We start from the raw sequence: 7,509 nt of genomic DNA, 5'->3' as shown, positions 1-7,509 counted from the left end.
GATTATTCTTATTAATATTATTACTACTGATATTGTTATTCAAAATATTTCTAAAAAGGAAAAGCAGAATATGTAAGGAACGTCTAAAAGCAAAAAAGAAAAAGAAGAAGAAAAAAATGAGAAGCCTACACAACTCAATTTGAATAAAAAGAACATTGTGATTGTACACGCTGTATTAAAACAAAGATAACAGTCTTTTATCTCAGGAAAAAATTTCCTTTGTTCTATTACAATATGACATCAACTGTTTTTGAAAACTAAGGAAATTTCTATTATCAAATTAAACTTTCCGCCTTCGAAGAAACAAAAATAATGAGAGGTTTATCTACAGAAATAAGAACACTTTATGAAAGTTTCTCCAGAATATTAATTTACTTAACATATCTCTAAATTATCAATATGTCTATTTTATTGGCATATGAATGATTAATGTATTAGCTGTTAAAAAACATCTCCACTACATTATATCATTTATCACTAAAATAACATTTAACAATACAAAGTGCTATTCTCCACATTAAATAATTCTATACTAAATTGTATAATATTAATTTGCTTTAACAAATAAAATTAAGATGATTGCTAAATTTGTATAATTTTGAGTTAACAAGGAGATTGTCATAGAATTCTACTGGATATATTTCTACTTAGCATTATAAACTTTTTTTTTTCAGATTTAAGACTTTTATTTTATTTGACTCAAGTAAACTTGGACAGTTGGCTCCTTCTTCCCAGGACCCAGCTGTGGTACCGTACAATGCCAAACAAGCAGCGGAAATTCCCGTTGACTCTTCAGCTTAGAGAGCACCTAAGTTTGGGCAGCTGACTTGTAATGGGTGAGTGTACCGGCGGAAGGGTCAGTGTCATTGGTCCACTTAGGCATCCAGTAATGGGTCAGCCCGTCAGCCTCACCAGGGTAGTGGTGTTCAGAGAGCTGGCGGTAGTAGTGAGCTTCTTTCGTTTGCAGAGTGTGGAAGGGAAACTTCTCGGAGGCAGTTGCCATCATTGTATCATCAGCATGATGTTCAACAAAGTCCTGTAAAATCTTAAACCAAGAATTCTTTACCGAGGTTATCCCGTCGCTTAAAGCTTCTTTCGGTCACCAAAGAATCTCTTTAGGTAACAGGTTAGTGTCCTCAAAGGACTCTCACAGGAGATGTTTCTCTATCCCATGCTTTGGAATCCACATTTCTGGTGGGAGAGACAAGTGGTAGGAAGTGAATCGGTGATCCAGGAACGGGACTCTCAGTTCAAGGCCATGGGCAGCAGTAGTTCGATCTGCACGGAGAACATCAAATAAGTAGAGTTCTCTCAGGAGTTCCTCACTCTCTTCCTCAGCTTTCTCAGCAGACGGGGCCTTGTGAAAATGCAGGTAACCTTGTGTACATTCATCTGCACCTTCTCCAGAGAAGATCACCACACTACTTGTGTTCTTCTGGATGTATTTGGAAATTAAATACATACTGCGGAAGCACAAACTGTTGTAATGTCATAAGTTTCCAAGGAAAACATGACTTCATCCAGGGCCTGAATTCCTTCCTCAGAATTAAAGAGGACCTCATGGTGCTCACTTCCAATGTGATTTACTACTTTTCTAGCAGCCTGTAAATCAGGACTGTCTTCCATACCAATCGCAGATGTCTGGAAGGCGTACTGAACACGGGCCTCTTTAAGCTGCTTCATCAGGGGGGCAGCAACTAGGCTGCAATCCAAATCCCCTGATAAAAGTTGTCTCATCATTCTGTCCGTCATCAAACGTTTCTTAACAGGATTGTTAAAGAGCATCCGGATGATGTCCTTGATGGTCTCTATCTTAAAACCTGGGAATAGTCTCTCCACATTGGCATACATGGCGTGCTGGGGTTCATCCCGAAAATGATGGTATTTCACCATTTCCACAGACATGACTTTGCCATTGGGCTTTAAGTCTAGAGCTTCACAGTGTCCTGGAAGAAAAGGCTACACTTTTAAAAACGGAGTCATGGAATACTTCAAGTTAACAAGGCCTTTAGCTTCTGAACACACAGCCAAGAATCCATCTTCAGTCATGGTTTTATACAAAGTCTGACTCCATAGGTATCTCTTCCCAGGAACAATTTCTTATTGGCAGTATCCAATAAAATGAACGCAAACACCCCATCCAGTAGAGAGGTGGTTTGCTCAATTCCGCCTTTGTCATAAAGATGAAGGATGATCTCACCGTCCACTTTAGTATGATACTCAAATCCAAAGTGGTCATGCAGCTTCTCATGGTTGTAGATTTCACCATTGTAACAGCCACAAGTAAGGGAATTTATTCAGTTGAATTGGCTGCATTCCAAACAGTGGATCAACCACCGCCAACCGATGGAATCCAAACCAGCAGTTGCTGTGTCCATTGACGTTCTCAAAATGAACAACATCTGGACCTCTGTGTGCAATCTTCAGAGCGCTCAGACACTGAACAGAGAGGCACTCATTGCTGCCAAAGAGGGCCCAAAGGCCTCACACGATGGGACAGAGTCACAAGCTCCCTGTTTGCTAGAAGGGAGGCATTGTGGCAGAGCACACACCGCAGGTTATGCACCTTGATGATGCCTTGTCTATCCTTGCTGATGCTGTCTGTCTGGAGAGTAAACCAAGATTATTTTGAATTCTGTGAGAGCAAGCAGTATGTGGCATGCCAACATTATAGACTCTTAATGGCTTTATTAAGTACTATTATTAATAAGGTTGATGAGGTGAAACCCAAAACCAATCTTAAAGTATACCATATTCCTCATTAGCATTTATTTCTTAAAAACAAAACCTTCTTAATTCAGAAATAATTTAAGATATGCATGATCCTCCAATGTTTAACAAACCATTCAAAAGTATATGGGTAATGTACTTATATTAAATCAAATATTGAAATGGCATGTGAACTTAAATTTTGTTAATTTATATTTCCTTATTATCTACTTATTTTATGCCTTCTGATTTCCCCATTTTTATAGTATGGTCAAACTGAATATCAAATAACTAATTGTATATTTTCTTGTACTCATCACTTTAGTAGCATGGAAATTTACCATTTTGATATTTCTCTCTATCCTATATTCTTCAACCTACTTTGACTCGATTTTCGATCACCATTCCCATAGCTAAACTCAATAGAATAATTTCTAGTTTGGGTATGGAATTTTGCTTGGTAGAAATAATGAGGTGCTCAGCTACTAAGCCAAATGTTAATGATTTGAAACCACTTAAAGGTGCTTAGGATGACTCAGTGACCTGCTTCCCTATCTATGATCTCCCTTATGATCCATTTAAATTTGTTCTAGTTTTTAATATTTTCTGTTTTCTTGTCAATTGAGATTTTATCTATTTTACTTTGTTATTCATGTTAGTTTGTTGTTTTTTTTAAATGTTTTTCTATATATGAAATCCAGGGTAGGTAATTCTATAGAGACAGTAACTGGATTCCTGGTTCCTTATGGATGTGGCAGGGATGTTTCAGTAGAAATTGGAGTTAATAACTCTGAATACAAAAATGAAGAAAATGTTCTAAAACTGATTATGATGATGATTGTACAATTCTTCTTGATGTAATTGAATTATTAAATTGTATAATATGCAAATGATATGCCATTAAAACTATTAATAAATAAACAAATAAAAACGTTTTGGAATGCAATTCACTCTACAAAATAGTTATTGTCATAAATTGGAAGTGATTAGACAGAAATATTAATTGTTGTTAAAACTTTTATTATTTAGCTGTTATTCTTTTACAGAGAAAATTATGTTCATACCAAACAAGATAAGTGGGAAAAAATCTTCTCAAACAACAATTACTAAAATGAATTTTTTAAAAATCAATAGAGGTAAAGTGAGTGAAAAATATTGTTCTTATAAATAAATGAAAACAGAATGAGCAAAGCACTTTTCAAACAAACAGCACGATAAAATAAAATATGGGACACACATTTCAAATTACAAATAAAATTAAATATCAAATATAGTTAACTATAGTTACAAATGAGGGTAAAAGAAAACTAAGGAAAAATGAAGCTTCCTATTAAGAACCATTCCCTAAAAACGCTTATTAACTGTATATAATGAATAAGAAAATTTATCTTAGGATAATTTTAGATTCAAGCAGGTATCTTTAGTATGGAAAATGGTAAATTTTAAAAATTTTAATGTAAATAAAGATGAATGGAGATAATGAATAAGATTATAACCATATATAACATGGTCCATATGCAATAACAACTCATATAATAGCATCAAGATATTTCCCTACTCTTATGGTAAAGCCTACACACATGCTAAAAGACTTTAAAATACGTAAAATTTTTGCCATTACAGTCATGTCCTACTGACATAAACATTTAAGCAATACATTGCAGCAAGGACTACTACCTTAACGAATGCTGGATAATTGAAATGATCAAATAGCACATGTGAAATACTTCATTTTAAGTGTATTTTTAGGGTTTTCTTTTTTGTTTTGGACTATGCAAGTAAAAATATTTTGACAGTCATTCCTGACTTTCTTTTATTTGAGAATAAAACATTGTGTAGGATGCTAAATAATATATTTGTATGCACATACATTTGTATAATATCACTGAATAAAAACTATGAACTATATTCAACGTTTAAAATTTGACAAAGAAGCATGCATATTTAAATGCCATTGCTGTCAGACACCATCCACTCAATTCTTACAGCAACCCTATGGACATCAGAAAGAAATACTCCCTACTTCTATGCCATCTTCATACTTATGTTTGAGTAATTTGTTGCAGCCACTACGTCAATCTATCTTTTGAGGAAAATATATATAGAAATGTCAAATTTTACATGTGACAAAGCAAATCCATTAATTATATGAAATAATAAAATTATTGCTTCCAAATTATACAAATCTTAATTAAAGAAAAATAGCAAAATTTGGGGAGCTACATCAAGATGGCAGACTAGGCCACTACACTACATAAAACCTCTACAGTGAAGACCTGAGACGATGGCACATGGTCAGATGTTCGAAAAGCAGGCAACACCACATAAGATTGCGTGTCAGACACCCTAATTCCTCTCTTACCATGTGAACTCTTTGCCTAGAAGAATTTACTAAGCCATACCAGGGTGCCATGCCACTCTCAGGTTTTTCCTTTGTGGGTCCTAATTCTGAACTAAATTTTTCCTTGATTTTTTTGGTAGCTCTTCTTTTTCTTCTTCTTTTTTTAAATTTTCATATTACCTGCTTTTTAATCTTTTCTTTCTCCGATATCAGTTTTTAATATTTCTTCATTTCTTCTATATTTATTTTCCTTTTCCTTTTTCTGTTTCTCTTAGTTTATATTTGCTACTCCATTTTCCCCTCTCAGCTATGTGCACTGCAATGTTTTTCAATTCTTTTCTATTAATGTTTTTATTTTCCATTAATTTTTATTTTATTTCACTGTTCATTTGTCTGATTATTTCTATTTTATTTATTTTGCTTTACTGCTATAACTTTCTCAGACACACAAACACACACACACCGCCTCCATTTCTCTCTCTTGGGCCCACATAAGAGATAGCAAGTATGCTCAAATGGTCTATCATGGTACATAATACATTCAAGTCCACAAGCTGCACAAGTGCCACTACCCACTTCACAAGTGCCACTCCGGTATCAAGTAACTGATAGGCAACAGCCAACACCAGCGAAACTCATTCTCATCTGTGCCACAATAAGATTGAACAAAAACTATGTACATATTCAAATGATATATCACATGCTCTAGAAGACAGCTTTTGAGTGTTTAACAATTTATCAACATATGATCATCAATTAAACATAAATACAGCAAAACCACAACATCTCAGATAATACAAAAAAATTCCAGTTTACATAATGAAACTGAAAAAACAAAACAGCATGACCAAAATACAGATCTGGATGACATTTCTAAGGAAGAAATGACATTGTAGCTACCTAATAAGTAATTTAAAAGAATAATATTGAGAAATCTCAACAGATTGATTGAAAGATTTAAAAAGAGACAGAATCAAGACAAGTACAGAAAAGTTTTACAAAAATTTAGGAAAATATTAGAAAATCTTTACAAGAATTTAGGAACGTTTTATGTAAAAAAATTAATTAAAATTAAGAAACCATACAAAATAGCAAACAAAGATACATATGGATAATGCTAAGATTTCAGAAACAGATAATAAAAGGACAAAGGAGAATAATTAAATGAACTGTAGTTCAAATAAGAAGCTTGACATTAACTTTATTTACATGACATGTTTGTAAGTGAAGGCAATTTAATTAGATTAATCATCTCTAGAGGATAGAAGCTGTTATATTGATTGGTTTGTAAAAGGACAGTAAAATAATTCATTAAATTGTTTTCTTATTTTCTAGGTTTAAGTAGAAAAAGCTTAAAGCACAACTTACATTAGAACAAAATCCTATTCCTATAAAAAACAAAGCAAAACAAAACAAAAATCCTTTTTAGTGTTTTTCTCAATTTAGAGATGGTTTTCTTAAAACATATTTTTGTTTAATTTGAGATTTGTAAGATGTTTCCATATTTTGACCTCAGGGCAGATTTGGATACGGGACAGCCACATATAAATTTAAATCTTAAAGGAATTTTTTTTTTCAATTTAGTGACTATTTAGAAAGCATAAAACTAGATGCAAGCAAAGTGATTTGTTCTGGTCCTTGTTGCTTGCTTTTGGCACATAGTAGAAACACTTATACTTGCTGCCATCCAATCAATTCTGACTCACAATAACCTACAGGAGGGTTTCCAAGACTTAGTCTTGGCAGCAACTGACCGTCAGATCTTCGTCCTAGAAGACAAAGAGCACCGAGATTTCACTGAGTAGCTTTGTACTTTAACACCACCACCACTAGGGCAGGCGATATACCATCTCTATTCACCAGTGCAAGCATTATTCATTTAATTTTTATAGTATTTTATTTTGTCTTGTACTCTCTTTTCATTCAGGAGTGTTTGTGTTTTCTTGTTGAGTGCCATGGAGTGGGTTCAGACTAAAAACAATCCTATATCCAATAGAACGCAACATCACACAGCTCTGACCTTATCTCTGAGCCCACTACTGCAGCCTCTGTGCCAGTCTATCTCATCAAGGGATTTCCACGTCTACACCCTCTCTTTCACTAAGCATTCCCCAGGGACTTGTCTCGTCTAACCCCATGAGATGAATTCCCACCATCCCTGCTTCGAAGGAACATTCTGACTGTCCTTCTTCCAAGGCAAATTTGTTTGTTCTCTTGACAGTCCATGGTACAAATAAAGCACATGTTATTTATGTTTGTTTAGTTTTTCAAACTGTAAATCCCTTTTTAGTATTAATTTCCTGTGCACACAGTGCACTTATGTATGAGGAGCTAACCCCCCAAATGGAAAAAAGCTTCTCTGGGCAGAGCTTTTGCAGCGTGCATTATTCTGGCTACGTGAGCATCCAGCAACGCTGAGTTAGTGCACCCAGTGGTGTCACCTGGGAGGGTTCTCTATC

The 7,509-nt window shown here is 34.5% G+C and overlaps 1 pseudogene; it reads right to left on the bottom strand.

The window, feature by feature from the left end:
* Positions 1–808: 808 nt before the first annotated feature.
* Positions 809–2,484, bottom strand: LOC101641942 (annotated as a pseudogene).
* Between the last annotated feature and the right edge of the window lie 5,025 nt (positions 2,485–7,509).

The sequence above is a fragment of the Echinops telfairi genome, unplaced genomic scaffold (assembly GCF_000313985.2).
Source record: "Echinops telfairi isolate 266 unplaced genomic scaffold, ASM31398v2 ScPeMD7_7469;HRSCAF=8507_1, whole genome shotgun sequence".
In the NCBI taxonomy this organism is placed as follows: domain Eukaryota; kingdom Metazoa; phylum Chordata; class Mammalia; order Afrosoricida; family Tenrecidae; genus Echinops; species Echinops telfairi.
This window is presented reverse-complemented; position numbering and strand designations above follow the sequence as displayed.